The sequence below is a fragment of the Equus quagga genome, chromosome 9 (genome assembly GCF_021613505.1).
Source record: "Equus quagga isolate Etosha38 chromosome 9, UCLA_HA_Equagga_1.0, whole genome shotgun sequence".
Taxonomy (NCBI): Eukaryota; Metazoa; Chordata; class Mammalia; order Perissodactyla; family Equidae; genus Equus; species Equus quagga.
The window spans coordinates 440434-462432 of record NC_060275.1 but is presented as its reverse complement, the minus strand read 5'-3'; the positions used below and the strand labels follow the sequence as shown (position 1 = coordinate 462432).

Genomic DNA, 21999 nt, shown 5'->3' with positions numbered 1-21999 from the left:
ATGGCACCTGGCAGTCTTAGAAGAGTTTCACACATTTAGATGTGTTGTTTTCAAAGAAATATCCCTTCTCGGCTTTACTCCTCTCATCGGAAGGCAGATCAACAGTGTGCTGGAATATAGAATTGGGATGTTGCTCCCTCATCTGCTTTCCTGCTGTGAGCCGGGATCCACCCAATCAGTGGGGAAATTAGAAGCCTAATTTCCCTCAAAAATTGGCAGTGAAGGATGTTGTACAGTAGTCCCCCTCATCCTAGGGGGATACATTCCAAGACCCCCAGGGGATGACTGAAACCACGGATAGCACCTAACCCTGTATATGCTGTTTTTTCCTATACATACAGACATATGATAAGGTTTCATTTATAAATTAGGCACAGTAAGAGATTAGCAACAATAACTAATAATAAATTAGAACAATTATAGCAATATATTGTAATAAAAATTACCATAGATCTTAGTAACCTCAGCATATGATTTTTTTTCTTTCCTTAATAAGTCGAGAACTTTTACCTTTTCACTTAAAGGAAGCAGTTTCCCCTTCTCTTTGGCACATCTAAATTGCCAGCATCACTCCTTTTGTACTTTGGGCCATTATTAAGTAAAACAAGGATTACTTGAACACGAGCACTGCAATACTGTGGCAGGGGATCTGATAACCAAGATGGCTACTAAGTGACTAACAGGCAGGTAGTTTATACAGTGTGGACCTGCTGGACAAAGGGATGCGTCACGTCCAGGGGGGACAGAGTGGAATGGCATGAGATTTCATCACACCACTCAGACAGTGTGCCGTTTAAAACTTAGGAATTGTTTATTTCTGGAATTTTCCATTTAGTATTTTTGGACTGCAGTTGACCGAGGGGATCTGAAACCAGGGAAAGCAAAACCATGGATAAGGGGGACCACGGTACAACTTTTCTCAATGTTTCTCCAGCTTGTAATTAGTTAAGGATTTCTTTCCATCTAACCTAAATCTCTCCTGCTGCAGTTTGATGTGACTGTTATGGTTGTTGGGAATTTCAGTTGTGATTCTAATTGTCATTTTTCTTTCCACACCCACGTTGTTAATGGTGTTTGTGAAGTGGGAAATCAGGAACTATGAGTTTATGAACAAAACCCAAATCTGTTTGGCCACAATAGTTTAAGAGATACAAACTTTCACTAGAATATCCCATTGACAGGAAAAGATCTGAGTGGGTCAAAGTGTGCTGTGTCAACGCGTGAATAACGGACAAATCAATGTAAACATATACATACATATATATATAATTGGACCCATTTGGTGAAGACCAGTGTGGTTAAGTTCTGACTGATTGTGTGAATGGAAGTATGACACTGGCAGGTCCACATGCACTAAAGCTGAACCCTTGGCCTGGGGCCCAGTGTCCACAGGTGTGCCAGGTCTGTCCAAAGGCAGTTGGCAGAGACCAGTTACACCGAGTGGCCAGGAAGAGAAAGGAAAGCAGGAGCGACCCACAGCAGACGGTCAAGAACATGAATGTGAACACAGGAGCCCGAGGAGCAGCCACACTTGCCTAGACGTGGCAGAACCAGGGAGGCCGAGGTCAGGCCAGGGAACGGTGGGCGGAGGAGGTCGCTTGGCTTGGTTTTATAGTGGGGTTTTCATGGTATTTATCATAATAAACCTTCATGTTAAGGCACAAAATGTGAGATTCTCACTTTAGGGAGGGCAGTCTGCTTTACTCTACAGATTAAACATTACCTTGTCCAAAGCACCCTGACAGAAACACCCAGGATCATGTTTCACCAAATATCTGGGCACCCCATGACCTGGTCATGTTGACAAAAAGTTAGCCATCACACAAGCATGATAACCATTATTAATATTTTGATAAATGAAAATGGAGGTTATATATTGTTTTGCATCTTGCTTTGTGAGGAGGAAAGCAATATCATAAGAATTATGTTTTGTTGATTTGGGATTTTTTTAAATTGTTTTTTTCTAGTTTTTTTTAAGTGAAAAATTTCAGACATACAGAAAAGTTGAAAGAATGCTATGTGAAAACCTAGCCATCTGTCTGTGCCTATGTATGTGTATATATATATATGAAATGTGTGTTGATGTATATATGAAATATATGAACCATTTGGAAGTAGTTGACATAAATCAAGACATTTTATCTCTGAATAGTTAAGCATGCATCTCCTAAAAATAAGGTCATTGTCTTTCATAACCACAATACCATTATAACACCTAAGAAAATTAACAAAAATGAATATATCAGGTCCAAATTCATATTTCCCAATTGTCCCAAAACTGTCTCTTTTGTAGGTTTTTGGATAAAAATCTAATCAAGATTTATACATTTCATTTGGTTATGTCTCTTAATCTCTTTTACTCCCAGATTCTAGAACATTCTTCCCACCTTTTATTTTGGCTTGTCTTTGACTCTTTGAAGAATCCCAGCCAGTTGTTCTGTAGGATGGCCCCGTTCCGGTTTCTCAGTGGTGTTTCTCTATCCCGCGCATTCTCTGGACCCCGGGACTTGGGTCTGGGCATCTGATTAGAGCCTGTACTCACCTAGGGCAGAGCCAGATGACTGTTGGTGACTCGTTGCATCACATCCAAGGGCCATATTGTCAGGATGGCTGTGCCAAGTCTGCTGCTGGATTCAGGGGTGAGTACTAGATGTACCCATTTAAAGCCACACTCCCCTTCGCAATGACCTGGTAGCAAGCACTGGGCGGAGGTCTTGTCCTCCAATGGTGGCAAACATCTTTTCTTTCTCTCTTTTATTACTGTATCACTGAAGATGCATAGGCTTCTCTTTACTCACATTTACAATAAGTCGAGTCATTATGTTTTTAGACTCTCAAAGTCTGCCGGTAGGAGCCCTTTCAGGCTGGCCCCACATCCTTTCGACACACGTCCATTCACATTGGAGCTCTTCTTTGCTTTCTGGCACAAGATGTCTCGTCTCACCTTGGACTTTGCCTGCCTCCCATCAGGAATCAGTTACAACCAGTGAGAAACAGTTCTTGAGTGGGAAGAAATGGTTCCTGATGGCTAAGTGCATTTTCAGTAGAAAGAGAAGCTATTTGGCTGTATGAACTTATGAGCTATGTTGGATGTGTTCATGCCTGCTCTTCTGAGCAGGTTGAATATTTCCCTCATTTATTCAATAGAACTGTCTGTGCTTCAGAAACACTTAGAGGTAAATTAACCCTAGTCTAGGCTCATTGATTTCGAACCCCCAAAAGGCAGAGGTCAAACGGAGGAGTTTGCAGTGAGACCTTGCCCATTAATAGCAGCCAGGGTGCCAGGCAAAGGTGGGTGGTGGGTTTTGCTGTGGGAATGGAGGCCCGGATGCTCCCTCAGAATTGTTCGGAATGTAAGTGAAGACTGCTCTTAAAATCCTGAGTCATTGTGGAGAGACTGGAGTCACTTTAAGTGGCTATTATTCTAAAAATAATTTTAGAAAAAATATTTGTTTAGAAATCAGAGGGGCCAGCCTGATGGTGTAGCAGTTAATTTCGTGCACTCTGCTTTGGCAACCGCAGAGTTCAGATCATGGGCATGGACCTACGCACCACTTATCAGGCCATGCTGAGGCAGGCGTCCCACATATCAAGAAGAGGAAGTTGGGCATGGATGTTAGCTCAGGACCAATCTTCCTCAGCAACAAGAGGAAGATTGGCAACAGATGTTAGCTCAGGGCTAATCTTCCTCAAAAAAAAAAAAAAGAAAAGAAATCAGAGTGAGTGGACACCCAAAACATCTGACTACTTACATACTTCCCTTTAGACACAGTTTCCAAAAATTTAGAAGATATTGTATTAGCTAGAATATGAAGACACACTAGATGCTCAACACATATCATTTAAGTAAACTGAGTAATTATTTTAGGGGAAAAAAATCACTCTACATTGGTTTTATTTCATTGCAACTTGTTTCCAGAGCAAGTGGAATTTCTTTAAACTTATTTTATTACAAATCACAAGATTAGCAAATATTTTATAGCTTGCTTTCCAAATTTTGGGAGGCCTTCCTCTTCTGGGAAGATGGTGTAGACATACTCTTCTCTGTTCCTCCCACTGAGGACAACTAAAACTCCTGGGAATTATGAAGGAAGAAGTGAAACTCTCGCTGTTTGCAGACGACATGATCTTATATATAGAAAACCCCAAAGAATCCATTGGAAAACTGTTAGAAGTAATCAACAACTACAGCAAAGTTGCAGGGTATAAAATCAATCTGCATAAGTCAGTAGCATTTCTATACTCCAGTAATGAACCAACAGAAAAAGAACTCAAGAATACAATACCATTCACAATCGCAACAAAAAGAATAAAATACCTTGGGGTAAATTTAACTAAGGAAGTGAAGGACTTATATAATGAAAATTACAAGGCCTTTCTGAGAGAATTGGATGACAACATAAGGAGATGGAAAGACATTCCATGTACATGGATTGGAAGAATAAACATAGTTAAAATGTCTATTCTACCTAAAGCAATCTACAGATTCAATGCTATCCCAATCAGAATCCCAATGACATTCTTTACAGAATTAGAACAAAGAATCCTAAAATTCATATGGGGCAACAAAAGACCCCGAATTGCTAAAGCAATCCTGAGGAAAAAGAACAAAACGGGAAGCATCACAATCCCTGACTTCAAAACATACTACAAAGCTACAGTAATCAAAACAGCATGGTACTGGTACAAAAACAGGTGCACAGATCAATGGAACAAAATTGAAAGCCCAGAAATAAAACCACACATCTATGGACAGCTTATCTTTGACAAAGGAGCTGAGGGCATACAATGGAGAAAAGAAAGTCTTTTCAACAAATGGTGCTGGGAAAACTGGAAACCATATATAAAAGAATGAAAATTGACCATTCTTTTTCACCATTCACCAAAATAAACTCAAAATGGATTAAAGACCTAAAGGTGAGACCTGAAACCATAAGGCTTCTGGAAGAAAACGTAGGCAGTACACTCTTTGACATCAGTATTAAAAGGATCTTTTCGGACACCATGCCTTCTCAGAGAAGGGAAACAATAGAAAGAATAAACAAATGGGACTTCATCAGATTAAAGAGCTTCTTCAAGGCAAATGAAAACAGGATTGAACCAAAAAAACAACCCACTAACTGGGAAAAAATATTTGCAAGTCATATATCTGACAAAGGCTTAATATCCTTAATATATAAAGAACTCTCACAACTCAATCACAAAACATCAAACAACCCAATCAAAAAATGGGCTGGAGACATGAACAGACATTTCTCCAAAGAAGATATAATGATGGCCAATAGGCACATGAAAAGATGCTCATCATCGCTGATCATCAGGGAAATGCAAATCAAAACTACACTAAGATATCACCTTACACCCGTTAGAATGACAAAAATATCTAAAACTAATAGCAACAAATGTTGGAGAGGTTGTGGAGAAAAAGGAACCCTCATACACTGCTGGTAGGAATGCAAACTGGTGCAGCCACTATGGAAAACAGTATGGAGATTCCTCAAAAAACTAAAAATAGAACTACCATACGATCCAGCCATCCCACTACTGGGTATTTATCCAAAGAGCCTGAAGTCAGCAATCCCAAAAGTCCTGTGCACCCCAATGTTTATTGCAGCACTGTTTACAATAGCCAAGACGTGGAAGCAACCTAAGTGCCCATCAGCAGACGAATGGATAAAGAAGATGTGGTATATATATACAATGGAATACTACTCAGCTGCAAAACAGAACAAAATCATTCCATTTGCAATAACATGGATGGACCTTGAGAGAATTATGTTAAGTGAAATAAGCCAGCGAGAGAAGGATAATCTGTGTATGACTCCACTCATATGAGGCATTTAAAATTATGGACCAAGAACAGTTTAGTGGATACCAGGGGAAAGGTGGGGTGGGGGGTGGGCACAAAGGGTGAAGTGGTGCACCTACAACATGACTGACAAACATTAATGTACAATTGAAATTTCACAAGATTGTAACCTATCAATAACTCAATAAAAAATAAAAATAAAAATAAAAATAAAAATAAAATAAAAACTCCTGGGACTTATATGTAAAACAAACATGAGAAGACTCTGAAAGGTGGAGAGAAGAGGGCAGACCAGCAGGGACCTCAGGACCCAAGAAACAACACCATGATGAGTTCCTGGAGGATTTTTTGTCTCAAACATCCCAAATGGGGAGTTGGAGAAGCTGGCAACCCAGAAATGCCAATAGGAGCAGGCAACAGAAGCCTGCTCTCTCCCACCAAAGGACCAGGAAAGGGGCAGCCTAGCAGGAGAGAACACTTCTAGATGATAATCACTCTACCCCAAACAGTGTGGCCCCAAACCCCAGCAATGGCAAGTCGGGACCCTAGACCTCCACCTTCCATTGCTGTAGTGAGGCACTCCAACCTCCCACTGGGCTGGTGGCAGCAGAGACCTGCTGGGGAGCAGGAACTCCCACCTCTACCCATCAATAATGAAGAGCCCCCCTGTGTCAATTGCAGCCAAGAGGGGACCCTGGTTTTCTACCCCCACCTGCCAGTGTGAGACGACAGCCCTCCCCCACCTTCCAGATCAGTGTCAGAGGAGGTCAGCTACAACATAAGGTTTAAATAAGATCCAGAGTCCCATCACATAATACCCAATATGTCCAGGCTTCATTAGAAAATCAGTCATCATACCAAGAACCAGGAAGATTTCAAACCAAATGAAAAAGGACAATCAACAGATACCAATACCAAGATGACAGGGATACTAGAATTATTGGGCAAAGATTTTTAAAGCAGCCCTTGTAAAAAATACTTTAATAAGCACTTACAAACACACCTGAAACAGATGAAAAAATCAAGCCTTAGCAAAGACATAGAAAGTCTCAGTGAAGGAATAGAAGATACAAAGAAAACAAAATGAATAGCTTAGAATGGAAAAATATAATGAATGAAATGAAAAACTTGATGGATGGATTCAAAAGCAGATGGAGGGGACAGACGAAAGAATCAGTGAACTGGAAGACTGAATATAGAAATTTTCCAATTTGAGTAATAGAAAATAGACTGAAAAAAATGAACAGAGCTTCAGGGGCCTGTGAGACTATAAGATCTAACATTCATGTCATCAGAGTCTTGGAAGGAGAGGAGAAAGATGGCAGGACTGGAAAGTTTTTGAAGAAATAATGACTTAAAACTTCTCAAATTTGGCAAAAGACATAAGTTCACATATTCAAGAAGCTGAATGAATCCCTAATAGGATAACCCCCAAAATCCACAATAGACACATCAGAGTCAAACTTCTGAAAACTAAAGGGAAATTAAAACTCTTGAAAGCAGTTAAGAGAGAAAAAACACCTTACCTATAGGGGAAGACAATTCAAATGGCAGTGGATTTCTCATCAGAAACCATGGAGGCCAGAAGGAAGTGAAACAACACTTTTCAAGTGCTAAAAAAAAAGATCAGCTCATAATCTTATACTCAGAAAAAATATCCTTGAGGAATGAAGGTGAAATCAAGACATTCTCAGATAGAGGAAAGCTGAGAAAATTTGTCACCAGCAGCTCTACCTTTAAATACTGACTCATTGGACGTTCTCCAAAGAGAAAGGAAACAATAAAAGAAGGAATCTTGGGACATCAGGAAGGAGAAAAATGGGAAGCAAGAATAGGAGTAAATCAATAGACTTACCTTCTCCTTTTGAGTTTTCTAAATTATGTTTGATGGTGGGAACAAACCTATAACACTTTCTGATGTGATTCTAAGGTATGTAGAAGGATTATTTAAGATAATTGTATTACAAAGGGGGTATGGTATACATACATAAAGAAAAGTTAGGTGTCTACACTGCACTCAGTAAAATAACACCACCAGTGGACTGTGATAAGTTATGTAAATATAATGCAATATCTGAAGCAACCACTAAAAACACTCAAAAACACTACAGATGATGGAAGGTAGAATTCTAAAATATGATCAAGACATCCACAGGGAGACAGGAAAAATAAAACAGAAATGAACAAAGAACAGAAAACATAAAATAAAATGGAAGATTTTATCAATGATTACATTATTACGTTATCACATTATCAATATTACACTACCCATCAATAATTACATTAGATATAAATGGTATAAACAAAACAAATACCAATTAAAAGGCAGGGAGTGACAGAATGGATGAAAAAACATGACCCAATAATATGTTGTCCATGAGAAAGTCACTTCAATTATAACCATATAAGCAGGTTGAAATTAAAAGGATAGAAAAAGATATATCATGCAAACATCAATCAAAAGAAAGTTGGAGAGGCTGCATTAGTATTTGATAATGTAGATAAGGGGCAAATAAAACCAGCAGAGACAGGGAGGGGCGTCACCTGTGATGAAGGGTCCCTGTGCTGAGTGGACGTAGCCATCCTAGAGTGTGTGCAGCAAAGAACAGAGCTGCCAAAGGAGGGAAGAAGGGTAGGGCTGAGAGCAGGCTGGAGGGTAGCACAATTCCTGTCAAGTCCCAGTGCAAATACAGACAGAATTGTTCCAAAATCTGTATGGAAAGGCAAAGGAACAAGAATAGGTTAAACTATTTTGAAAAGAAGAATAAAGTGGGAGGAGTCAGACGTCCACCCGATTTTGAGACTTGCCATATAGCTAGTTATCAAGCTGTGTGTATTGGTGGAGAGACATTTACTGGATCAACGGAACAGAAGAGAAAACCCAGAAATAGATCCACACAAACATGCCCAACTGATTTTTGGCAAAGTTTCAAAGGTGATTCAACGTAGGAAAGATAGTCTTCAAAACAGTGCTGGAACAGTTGACATCCACAGGCCAAAACAGGGAACCTTGCTCTAAGTCCCACACCTGGTACAAAAATTAACTCAAAATGGATCCCTGACTTAAAATGTAAAACTACAAACTCTAGAAAAAGAACGGTAGAAAGTCTTTGGGATGTTGGACTAGAAAAATTATTCTTGATACCAAAAACACAGTCAATAATACAAGAAATGATAAATTGGGCTTTATCAAAAGTAAAAACTTTTGCTTCACTGGGCATTTATCCCAGAGGAAAAAAAAATCTTCATGGAAATGTTTACAGCAGCTTTGTTCATGATAGTCAAATCCTGGAAATAACCCAGATGTCCTTCAACTTGTGATGGTTAAACAAACTGTGGCACATCCATAGGCAAGAGATCACTAGGCGTGAACTGTTGATACAGCAACAACCTGGCTGGGTCTCCAGAGAGTGATGCTGAGTGAAAAAAAACAATCCAAGAAGGTTACATAACTGTGTGAGTCCATTTATATACCACTTTTGGAATGACAGCAGTATAGAGATGGAGAACAGATTCGTGGTTTCAGTGGTTGCTGGGGGTGGGTGTGGGGGGATGGGTGGGAGGGAGGGAAGTGGGTGTGACTATAAAAGGGTGTCAGGGGGTGATGGATGCCCTGCGTCTGGACTGTGTCAGTGTCAGCATACTGGTTGTGAGAGTGGGCTGCAGTTCTGCAAGATGCTACCAGTGGGCAAATTGGGTAAAAGGTACATGGGATCTCTACAATCTCAAAATTAAAAATTTAATTTAAAAAATTCTTGGGGGTAGTTATATACAGCTCTGCCGTATACACCTTGCTTTGTGGATAAGAGTTGTTAGTTACCAAATTCCTATGTGTCTTATAGATTTGGAGACTATATGTGGTTCTCAGAAATCGTAACTGAAAAATAATTGTCAATGTTTCTGTCAATAACATGGCTAAAAATAGATGTAATTAGCAAGTTTTCAGTTCTGTTCATATATACACTTTAGAAGGCTTTTGTAATTTGTGTAACTTTGACGTATAGAATATAAAACCATTTAAAACAAAATAATTGAATACATATGAGTTTAACAACCAGAAAGAAATTGTGGAATGATTCTAATAGTACTTGTCTTTATTTTAAGACTGTGAAAATCTCCTTAGAGTCTTATTTTGTCTAAAATTAGTTATCTACTTTGGCTCTTTGTTTTTAACCCTTAGGTGATTTTTATCTTAATTCATATAGTGTTCGTCATGGTAGGACAGTAAGAATTCAAAGGCAAAACATTTAGTGGCTCACCAAATATTAGCCTGTGACCTCTTCACTGTCATGAGGCTCATGCATTTTTACTCTGAATTGTCTCAGCCACAGTTGTATGCTGGTCGGTGGAAGAAAAGCATTTCTTATTTGCATCACTTCTTCCTTGTTGTCACATGGCCCGTCTCACATGTCTGTTCTTGTGAAGATGTGCCGTCTCAGAGGTTAAGTGTTTTGACTACAAAGCCAAGTGCCTATCTGGAAGAAGACAAGACCAGCAAGAAGGTTGGGACAGTCTTTGAGAAAGGTCCGAGTCATGGCTCCCCTTTCCCACAAACCAACCCCTTTGGCCCTGGGGTGGCTGATGTCGAGAAGAGATGAGGGAAAAGGTAAACAGGTGTGAACCCAATTTATGAAGACACCCAAACCAAGGTGGAGGCAGGGAACAACTTACAAAGCCTTTAATTGGCGAGTTAATTATCTTGCAACATCTCTAGTGTGAGACGTGTTTTAGATCCTCGAGCAGTTGGCTTTTAAGCTGAGATCAAACCACTCTTCAAGCTTCCTCCTCTCGTGACGCCCTGCTTTGGTGGCAGCCTGTTGGTCCTCTGTGTCCCCTCAACAGCCTGGTGATGTCTCCCAGCATCTAAACTGATGTCTAGCTTCTGTCGTCTCTTTCCTTGTACGGCTGCTTCAGTGAGTTCTTTACTCGGTAAGACTGATGAGTATGAGCATGGTCTCAGCCTCTGCACCCCTGACGTTGGCTGGGTGACTCTCTGTGGTGGCCGTCCTGGGCCCTGCAGGGAACTGAGCAGCACCCCTGACCTCCACCCTCTTGATGCCAGTGGTCCCCCAGTCGTGACAACCAGAGATGTCTGCAGACAGTGCCATATGTCCCCTGGGGGGCAGAGTGGACCCTGGTTGAGAGCCCTGGTCTGGGAACTCCCTGGCCCCCTGGGCTATCTTTCCTTAAAGATAATGACCTGGTCTCCAGAGCAGCTTGTGTGAATCCTGGCAGCGCTCATGTAAATTACAGACCCCTGGATGTACAGAGCGCCCACCTCGAGTGAGGCCTCGTTTGTGTAAGGGAGCGCCCCCAATGAACGCCCGTAGAAATTCTGAGCGATTTTGATTCAGAGCTGTCAGTGTCATCATATCTCAGCAACTTCTCTTTATTCATTATGTTTGCCAGAGAGTCTCTGTGGTGCTCGTGCTGTCATTGTCCTCCATCTCATGTTCACACGCTCCTGTGTAGGAAAACCCGCACTTGCTGCCACTTCCTGGGACGAGGTGTCTGGGTGCTGGACAGTCCCCTGCACCTCCGTTGTTCTGGGGCGGGGTGGCAAGGGTGTGCGTCTCTGCAGCGGCTCCAGGATAACAGTGCAGGCTGACCAGCACAAATGGAATTACACCTGTGACTTAGTTTAAGCCACAATTTATTTCAAACTGCTTGAGGGGTCCTAGAGCCACTTAACTTATTTACGAGTATTCAGCCAGACTCATACAGAACTTGATTATTTTCCTAGGAGGGGAGTGAGACTGGGTGGGAAGAATGCTGACTAACAGTTATAAATGGAATATTGAACATGAAAACTTGACCCGGGACCTTCGCCAAACCAAACTTCAATTCTTTTGGTGAAAAACAATGGCTGAAACCCCAGCGTGGGGTGCAGCAACGGTGGGAGGCCTTGGTGGGTGCGGTAGACAATTTCTTCCGTTTCCTTTGGTGCAATGGTGTTGTGGATGCCTGTGTTCGTGCTTTGCCTTCTGCCTGGAAGAAAACATGGTCTTTTTTCACCCTTACCCCTTGTATTGGTTTCTCGGGGCTGCGGTAACAAAGCACCCCAAACAGGAGCTTCAAACAGTAGAAATGTATTCTCCCACAGTCTGGAGGCGGGAAGAGCAGAATCAGGGCGTCTGCGGGGCCGTGCTCCCTCTGAAACCTCTAGGGCAGATCCTTCCTGCCTCCTCACCTTCTGGGGGCTCTGGGCGCTCCTCAGCTTGCAGCCACATCCTCCTCCGCCCCCCCTCCAACGTCGTGTGGCCTCTGTCCTGTGTGTCTGTCTCCTCCCCCTGTGAGGACAGTCACGGGGTTAGGCCCACAGCAACCTCCTCTTAACTCGACAGCCTCTGCAAAGACCCTTTTTCCAAATAAGGTCACATTCACAGATGCTGGGGATTAGGTCTTTTGGGGGGACAGAGTTCAGCCTGCTGCACCCATGCTCCGCCTTCAGGGCGGCCGTGTGGTGAGAAGAAAGCAGGTGGGGACTGTGGCCTGTGGCCTGGGAGCTGCACCTCCGACAGGCCACCACTGCTGGCTGTTCATGTTCTGTGCCCCTGGAAACCTCGGTACCACAGCCGCCCCCTCCAGGGTGAGAGCAGACAGAAGCCGGGCTATTCTGCCTCGTCTGCTGGGTGACCCTGGGCAGGTTACCTCACCTCCCTGTGTCTCAGTGACCTTCAGCATAGAAGGTGGACAATAATCCTGCCTGCCTGTAGGATGTCAGCTGATTTGTAAGGACTTAGAGCTTTGCTGGGATCTGCCACGTTCTCCATGAGTGTTTGTTGAATGCATACAGTGAACAGCCATGCGCAATGTGCATTTCACAACCAGGGGTCAGTGCAGGAAGGTCTGTGCTCTCCTTCGGCTCCCTGCCCTCCCTCGCCTGCCTCTGCACATCCAGCCACTCCCTCAAGCCCCTCCCCCCCCATCCTGCCTTCCCCTGAGGCATTAAGTATGGGCGCAGCCTCAGTGAGAAGCCCGGACCAGCTCAACCACAATTCCCACAGTGCCTCCCTTCCTCTGCTCTGGTCCCATCTTAGCCCTCAAATCACTTATTCACAATTGGGGATCCAAGACGCAGGCAGGCCATGACTAGGGTGGCAGACTCCCTCTCCCACCATCCTCCCTCCTGCATCCCACGCCGGTCCCCTCTGCTCTTCCCGGGGCAGGTAACCTCCCTCTCATTTACTCTGGTCGGCCCATGTCATTGTTAACAGCACCCTGCCTTCCAGAGAGTGTCCCAGTTTGGATGGTAAATTATTTGCACCCTAAGTTGCTTAGAGAAGCAGGTGATCGGCAGGGCAAAGGTTGGGCACTGTCGGTTCACAGACATAGTATCATAAAGTAGACTAATTCCTATAAAAGACCCAGCGAAGTGGCCGAAGATAGTGTCATTGAATCCCTTTTCTTTCTACAATAAGAGACAGCAGGTTGCATCCTTGAATCGCGGCTCTTGGTGCATAGGACGTGCCGGACGATCGTTGGTTGAGCGAATGAAAGGATGAATGAGACTCTTGGTAACATGCTCTTTCAGACCTTTTTCCCTGCATGTTTCTCTTTCCATAAAGTTCCAGGAACCGTGGTCTCGAAATGCAGTGCTGGCCTCACCCTTCCCGACTCTGGGTTCAGATTCCTCCAGAGCAGATCCTGATAAAGGGCTCAGGTGACTTCCTTGGCGAGTCATCCCAGGAAAGCCAGCCCAGCAGTCGGGAGCCACACAGGGACGGGAAGGCAGAGCCAGTCTACAGTGGGGCCCCTGGGGGCCATCCCGCCTAGCTCCTTCAGTCACCATGAGGCTGCTCCGGGGAGCGCTAAGGCTCAGGCATCCCTGGCCTGTGCTGGATGGGCAGGATGGACCCTGGTGGCCAGAGGAAGCCCCGGGCACAGAGATGCAGGTGTACAGCCCAGGGGCACGTGAGGGCCCCAGAGACGTGGGGACCATGGCGGGGCTCCCATCAGCGGCGCTCCATCTGCCCGGGTATATCAAGAGTCTCATTTTAAAGGTCAGCTGCTCTAATGAGAAAGCTCTATCTCTTTTTGCACAAGGAAAGAAATTTCTCCTAGAAAAGAATACTTCCCTTCTTTGGGTGAAATCCAAACTTCGTGGTCAATAAAGAGGTTGTAGTCTGTTCCCATTAACATTTTTAAGTCTCAATACAAAATGGTAGATTCAGTTACAGAATAAATGTTTCCTCAGCTGTGGATTGGCCTTCTGATGCCTGGCATCCCATTCCAAACCAGGCCTGTTTTTTCTCTCCTTTCGCCTGGACGAGGAAGCCCTGCACACACGCTCACGCTCACATTCACACCTCTGCCAGCGTGGCCTCCTCACCCCCCCAGGAGAGACCATTACTAATTGGCACCTCCACGCCCCCGCCTGTGTTCTCTGCTTCCTCTGCAAGCCGCCAGCACTGCCTGGCGCTGTTTCCTGCAGCAGCCTGTGTGAGCAGCGGGCTCGGCAGCTCTGAGGACGGGTGTGCGCCTGCCAGGAGCAGGGCTCAAGAGGAAACAGCCAGTGGGGGAGGCAGCCTCTCCTTGCCTCCAATGCATTTGCCTCAGAAAGAGCAGACCCTGGCCGCCCAGCCCTTTCTGTCCGTGACCCTGGAGTGTGTCCCAGCCCCAGTTACCAAATGCTACAGGGATTCAGGCTGAAAATAGTGTGGCTAATGGAGAGCGGGGAGGCTGTGCGGGCCGCAGTGGGGTTCAGCCCTGAAGAGCATCTTCCCCAGAAGTAGAAAGACGAAAGCTTTCCTTACTTCCCAAGCTGAAAAACCATCCAGTTCCCCTGGATACATTTATTTGAGGATTAATGCTCCCAGGTTTCCCTATACAGCACCAGGCGTGGGATTTTCCTTATCCTATTTGGCACTCTGGGAGTCTTCCATCTTGAGCACTGGTAAATCCCCAATCCTGATGCATCTTCTTCCCTTGGTTTATTTTTGCCTCTTCTTCTGGGATTCCTGGCGAACAGACCTTGGGAATTTTGCTTCCTCCTCTGCATGTGTGGCTTTTTCTGTAATGTTTGTCTCCTGTTGACTGTATGGGAGGCCTCCTGGGAGGGAATGCCTCTACCTGATCCCAATTTCTCTGCTTTCAACCTCGTCTACAGCTGCATTTGTTCATTTCCAGCAGCTTTGTTTCTTACTCACATCATCCTGGTCTTTTTTTTTTTTTTTTTTTTAAAGATTTTATTTTTCTCCTTTTTCTCCCCAAAGCCCCCCGGTACATAGTTGTATATTTCGTTGTGGGTCCTTCTAGTTGTGGCATGTGGGACGCTGCCTCAGCGTGGTCTGATGAGCAGTGCCATGTCCGCGCCCAGGATTCGAACCAACGAAACACTGGGCCGCCTGCAGCGGAGCGCGCGAACTTAACCACTCGGCCACGGGGCCAGCCCCCATCCTGGTCTTTTTGATAATATCTTTTTTCTCTGGTGTTTTTAATTCCTTCTTTCATGTCTTTAATTATTTTTGATAATTCTATTATCTGAAGTTCCTAGGAGCCAAACCTATTACTCACGTCTCTGCTGCTGTTTGCTCATGTGGGTTGTTATCATGTGTGTTTTATAACTTTGGTCTGTAAATCCATCCTCACTGGGGCTTCATCGTGGGAATCCATGGGCTTGAATTGAGAGTCTGTCCCTCCAGGCCAGTGGCGCTACTGACATTCTGGGCTGGGGCCCAGCCTTTAGTTCTGGGGCTGTGTCCTGTGCTCTGTATGGCTTTGGACCACCCCTGGTTTCTACCCGCTACCTGCAGTCACACCCAGTCCTGACAACCAAAAGTGTCCCCAGTTCTGGCCAAATGCCCAGTAGGGGCAGAGTCACCCCCAGCTGAGAACCGCGGCTCTGGGCTGCTTATGTGTGTGGTTCTAACACCACCCTGAGACTACTTCTATCGGCGTAAGTTCTTACCTGTGGGTTTCACAGACCAAAATTCCAACCTCAAACCCATTGTGGCTTCAGACACATGGTCTCATTTTTTACCTAGATCCAGGCAGAGAAGTCTTACAACCTTCCTGTCCCCATAGGTAGATTTTTCCTAGTTGTCCCTTTCGCTGAGGGTGTAGTCCTACAAAGGTCCCTGCTTCCTGTGGGGTTAGTTCAGACCCTTACCTCTTCTCACGATGGTGGTACCAATCTACTATCCAGCAAAACTGAATGCTTCTGGTAGACCCCACATCCTTGACAACAGAGTGTATCATCACACTTTGTCATCTATTCCAATATAATACCTTGTGGTAATTTGAAATGCTTATTTTGCTATTACGAATGAAGTTGAGCATGTTTTCATATGTTTAAAGGCTATTTTTCTGCTTTACTGTCAACTTTATGACAATTTGCCCATCTTTTCTATCGAGCTGTCGGTCTTTTTCTTAAAACGAACAGCACTTCAGAGTCTGTTATGTTCTAGGCTGGGGATGGGGAATGTGCTTCAGGGTTCCAGAAGTACCTTAGAAGTCTCTTAAGTCAACAAGAAGTTGACTTAAAAACACAAAGTAACATATAATTTATGTTTATATTTGTAAATGTATATTTTGGGGGAAGAAAACCCTTTCCAGCAAGAGTTCCAGGTTCTAGCGCAGTGTATCCTATTGTTTAACGATTATTCATCCCTACCTACCAAGAATTTGGAATTCGTGTTTGATTTGGCTTCAGAGAGTCAGTCAACCTGTTCTGCATGTTTAGATCATGACCCCAGGGGGACATGAGAAAGCGGAGGCATCAGCGCTGTGTACAGCCATACGGCTTTCCAGCACGGTGCTTGTCGTGTAAGGCAGGTGATTGCTCTGTTCCTTAGGGTGAAGCTTGATGTTTGTGTTCCGGGTGGAAGCTGCTGGTCTCAGCGCAGATTTCAGCAGTTTTGTGAAGGCAGACGAGCAGCCTCTCCCTCTGGCAGGCTGCTGATCTGCACTGTTGAAGGCAAGCCTCGGCTCAGCCTGGGCGCCAGGCTGGCACCTTCTCTCTGCCAGCCGCTCCTGGAACCACAGACCACTCTGTCCTTCCCAGTTGGCCTCATGTCCCTGGAGAGACAGCAGGGCATGTGAGCACCGCGCGCAGGCCCCAGTGAGATGTCCTCAACAGCACTGCTGCCGTTGCCTGCTGTTGCAGGCGCAGTGTGCTCTGAGGCCTTGCTCCTCGTTGGAGTTCAGTCTGTGAGCCCACTCAGAGCCTTGAATCCCCAGGAGTCCTCGATTTGAGGAAACAGCTCAGGAAACCTCTGCAACAAGTTCCCATGACCTAAACAACTGGTCCCTTTTAAGTAAAATAAGATCTCCCTCCTTCAGCACAACTTCTTCCAAATTTCCCCAACTCTTTGCCCAGCCAGCAGTCTCTGAGAAGCCCTCCTGGCTGTCCTGGGCTCCCTGGGTGCCCTCCCGAGCACCCTCTGCTTTCCCTGCACAGACCTGACTGTGGTGTTGGAGGCGCTGGGTGCGTGGGCCCCCAGACTGTAAGCCCCACAAAGCATCGCCAGGTGATCAGGTGACACAGCAGATACGGGTGAGACATTCACTGGACAATGCACTGATTATGGTCACTTTCTCCTCATTTCTGCAATGAGCTGGCTTTTGAAGGTCAGGGCACACACGGTCCCAGTGATTGTGAAAACTTCTTCCTCACTCCCTTCATGCAGTTATACCCCTAAGGCAACTTTTCTCACATCCACAAGAAACTCTCAAATTCTTTACTGGCAGGTGAGACCTAGCTGCCAAGTCGAGCTAGCTGATTGCATCTTGTTTAGGCTCTACCCCCGCCCCAACCCCTTTGCTCAAGTCTCAGGTGAGTCCCACTCTTGGGTCAGGTGGGCATTGGTGGGCTGCATGCTGAGCACATCCACGTGGATGCCTCTTGGCTTGACAACTCCTGAGCCGCCGGGCGGTGGGTTTCAGCTTCACCTGGCAGTGGTTGGAGTATAAAATCATTAACATGACGACAGAAAGTCTTGATGTTGACAGTTGAAGCTTTGGGGCTCAGACTTTAGTCACTAGACATGCTCTGTGACATGCATAGTTCTGGACTTCACCCCAGGCCAACTCACTCAGAATTTTTTTATTTTTAAAAAATTGAGATAAAATTCAGATAACATAAAGTCTACCATTCAACCATTTTAATGTGTACAATTAAGTGTTTTTAGTATATTAACAATGTTATGCAATCATCACCACTATCTAATGCCAGAGCATTTTCTTTACCCTAAAATAAACCCCATACCCATTCATCAGTCACTCCCATCACACCCTCCCCCACCCCCTGGCAACTGCTAACCTGCTTTCTGTCTACAAATTTGCCTGTTCTGGACATTTCCTATAAATGGATTCACACGAGACCTTTTCTGCCTGGCTTCTTTCACTTACACGATGTTTTCAAGGTTCATCCATGTTGTAGCGTGGATCAGTACTTCTTTTTTTATGACTGAATTATGTCCCAACGTATAGATAGATCAAATTTGTCTGTCCATCATCAGTCAATGGACAGTCCCGTGTTCCCACCTTTGGCGATTGTGAATAATCCTGCTGTGAACATTCATGTATGAGTTTTTCTGTGGATGGCGTTTTCATTTCCCTTGGGCGTATACCTAGGAGTGGAATTGTTGACCTTTCTGAAGAACTACTTGACTGTTTCCACAGCAGCTGCACTGTCTCGCGTCCCCACAGCGGCGTAGGGGTTCGAGCTTCTCCACATCGTCTCCAACGCTGCTTTTCCATTTGTCTGATTATAGCCATGCTAATGGATGTGAAGTGGTATCTGGTAGTTTTGATTTGCATTTCCCTGATGACTAATGATGTGGAGCATCTTTTCATGTATTTTTCAGCCATTTTTGTGTCTTCCTTGGAGAAATGTCTGTTCTCGTCCTTTGCCCATGTTTTAATTGGGTTGTTTGTCTTTTTGTTGTTAAGGTGTCAAGTTCTCTGTATATTCTGGACACTAGACCCTTATCAGATATATGATTTGCAATTTTTTCCCTATTCTGTGAATTGTCATTTCATTTCCTTGAAATGTCCTTTAATGTACAAAGGAGTTTAATTTTGACGAAGTCTAGCATATCTTTTTTCCTTTCGTCACTTGTGCAATATCGTATTTCAGGAACCACCACCTGATCAAGGTCATGAAGATCCACCCCTGTGTTTCTTCTATCAGACTCTCCCCTCCCCAGGGTTTGTGTAGGTGTTTTTGTTTGTTTTAGTGACTTTTCTGAACTAATTATGCAAAGTCTGCAATTTCTGTCTTGTGTGGCCACTGATATCTCTGTTCCATTAACATAATGGTCAGCAAATGATTAGACAGAGACTCTTAAATGCCTGGAACCAAAGCAACAGCAAACCAGCCTTGCAGATGGGCTGTGTGTGTGTGGTGGGCGGCTCATGTTCAACACTCAGCACGCAGTTCACACTCTTTCTTCCCCTTCCCCTCCTGCTGTGCAGTCTGAAGGTGGGGGGTGGGGGAGAGAGGGAGGGCCTTCCTTCTCAGGGCCTTCCTGAGCACCTGCATGGCCCCAGGCACCTGCATGTCCTAGATTTCCAGCAATCGGGAGAAGCTTCTCCAAGCCCTTATTCCCCAAACACCTCACTCCCCAGCCTCTCCTCCCGAGCTTCCTGGTTAATCTGTCATTTGCTCAACTGTTATCAGTTGCCTCAGGTAGAAATAGGTAAAACATTTTCCTGGAAATGATTTTGACAAACTGCCCAGGTGGCATGTTAGCGCTGAAGAGTCCCAAGTTAGGGGAGAGAGGCAAGCCTTCTGAGCCGGTCCTTCAGGTCAGAATAAATGATCACATTTCCTTGTGAAATAGGTCCGTCTCCTCCTTCTGGTGCATTCCTGGTACCGGGATGCCAGGCTGTCGTCCTCAGGGTGACGACGCTGAGCTGGGAGCCGGGTGTTCAAATGCTGCCGAGCTCGCTGCTGTTGCCGAGTCAGCCGTGTTTTTTCAGTGTTCCCCTGGCTGCTGCAAGCCTTTGGTTAATTTCCAGAGTTACAAAAGACTCAGTTCTGATGGTTTTTACCAGCTTTTTGTTGCTTTGGTAGAGGGATGGGTTTTTGGAGCTCCTTACTATACAATTTTCCAGTCACTCAGAATTTTAAGTGTTGGGCAGGAATGTGCAGTTTTTGCAGGTTCCTTGATGACTCTGATGCTGTTGGCCCACAGCGCATGCTTTGAGAACACTGAGCTGGTACTGTGTCTCTCCTCTCCAGGTTACCACCTCGTCCGACGTCCGAGATTTCCTCTCTGGGAGATGGGCCTGTCATAAGCACTGTCCGATGTCTTTAGAGTTCGTGGCCCTGGCTTGGGATCTGCCTGCTTTCTTTGCTGTTGTCACCGTTGCCCGAGTACCCAGAGGTGCCTAGAGCTAGAGCACCTGGCCTCGCCGTGTCAGCCAGCAGAGAGACATCTCAGGCAGCCGCTCTGGGGGAGGAGGACTGCCCTTCAGCAGCATGGAGGAGAAGCCGCAGCTGTCTCCGTGAAGGTCAAAAGCCTTGGCTGACTTATGGACCCTCTTTGAGGTGGTTCCTGAGTCAGTGACCCTATTTCCAGACAGATACACAGACTTAAAGGGGGTGACCTGGCACTGGGCAGAGGAATGAACGTAAAGTGCAAATGTGGCAAAATTCACCATGAAAGTTAAAATGTTCATATTCAGGCCAAAAAATGATTTGGCCTAATTTATGTGTTCGTGAAGTGTCCCTTTAATGAGTGCTGCGTAAGCTATGCTTTTAGGAATTGTGGTTGCCAGTCTCTGCTCATGCCAGGACAGATGCTCGTTAGGAAGAGAAATAGTATTTAGTATTTCTTCTGTGAGATCCTTGAACCCGGTCATGGAGTCAAATGAGTCATCACTCGTGTAAGAGACCTGGCTGGACTCTCGCCCTGGCCCACGTCTTCCGGAGCAGGCGTCCAATGGAGAATGCCCTAAGTATCTGCCAGTTAGTGCAGCGGACACAGATTCAGCATCTCTGAAAGGCTACCTGGGTTGGCAATTCCTATGCTCCCAAGATCTTTTCCTTTCTTTGAATGTCTAGAGCAGTGGATTTAAGCTTTGCGGGCCATAGATCCCTTAGAGAGTCTGAGGACCCTCCATTAGAAAAATGTGAACATAGGGCGAACCTAGACGGCCTAGTGGTTAAGTTTGGCATACTCCGCTTCAGTGGCCCAGGGTTGGATTCCAGGTGTGGACCCACACCATTAGTCTGTCAGTGGCCATGCTGTAGCGGTGACCCACACAAAAAGAGGAAAGATTGGCAGTGGATGTTAGCTCAGAGTGAATCTTCCTCAGGAAAAAAAAGGAAAGAAATTGCACATACACAAGTGTTTGCATGTAGTTTTATTAGGCTTGTGGACACCCTGAAGAATCTCCATGGACAACAGATAAGAACCTCTGATTTAGAGAAATCAAGGCAGCAGGAGAAGCAGGCACTAAGTGTCTGTCTCCAGACAGTGTCTCTCAACACCAGCTGTGTGCAAAATTATCTGGAAGCTTTTTAAAAAGAAAAACAAAACCTTTTTTATTATGGAAATTTTTAAACATGCCTAAAAGTGGAGAGAAAGTCTAATGAGCCCCAGGGTCCCCATCACTCAACGCCCCGGCTGTGAAAAGCAGGAAGAAGGTCTGTCTGCACAGTCCAGGGAGACCCGCTTAGGGAAGGCCCCAGACATCTTTCACTGCGAATACCTCACTGTGGGCCCTAAGAGACAGAACTCCCGTTCTTAGACAGCAATACCATTCTCATACCTTTAAAAAATTCCTTAAAGTCGTGTGTAGTGCAAGGGGTTCTCAATTACTCTTAAATGTCTTTTTTAGTGGGTTCCCTCTGATGCGAATCCCAACAACGTCCTTGCGGCACTTGGCTGTTGGCTGACGCTTCTTGAATCTCTCACACGTGGAGCCGCCTCCCTATTCGTGCCCGGCAGCTAAGAGGCTGATACCCACCGGTGGCCAGACCTCCCGAGGCCGCGTCCCCAAGGCCGGCTTCCTTGTACTTCCTGTTCTGCGGCCCAAAGTTGGCCGTTTCCCTTGTCTCCCCGAGACAGATTAAGACAGGGTGCCACTTAACCAGGGTCTGCTGGAAAGCATGAGGGGTCCCCCCTTTGGATCCTCGGTAGACGTCAGGTCTGCAGGAGAGAAGAACCAAGTGCGTGGGCCGAGAGAGCGCTCGGTTCGGTTCGGTTCGGTCCCCGGCCCGGGTCGTGTGTGGTCAG

The 21999-nt window shown here is 45.3% G+C and overlaps 1 protein-coding gene across 4 annotated transcripts in view; it reads left to right on the top strand.

Annotated features, from left to right (window-relative positions):
• Positions 1–21999, top strand: part of KCNG2 (potassium voltage-gated channel modifier subfamily G member 2) — an 87722-nt gene that overhangs the window by 29082 nt on the left and 36641 nt on the right. For 3 of the 4 annotated variants that reach the window (XM_046672230.1, XM_046672233.1, XM_046672231.1), the window contains one exon: positions 19998–20269. The gene's annotated coding sequence lies outside the window, so the exon portion shown is untranslated. Of the gene's footprint in view, positions 1–19997; positions 20307–21999 lie in introns of all 4 variants that reach the window. The other variant, XM_046672232.1, reaches the window with a different exon arrangement.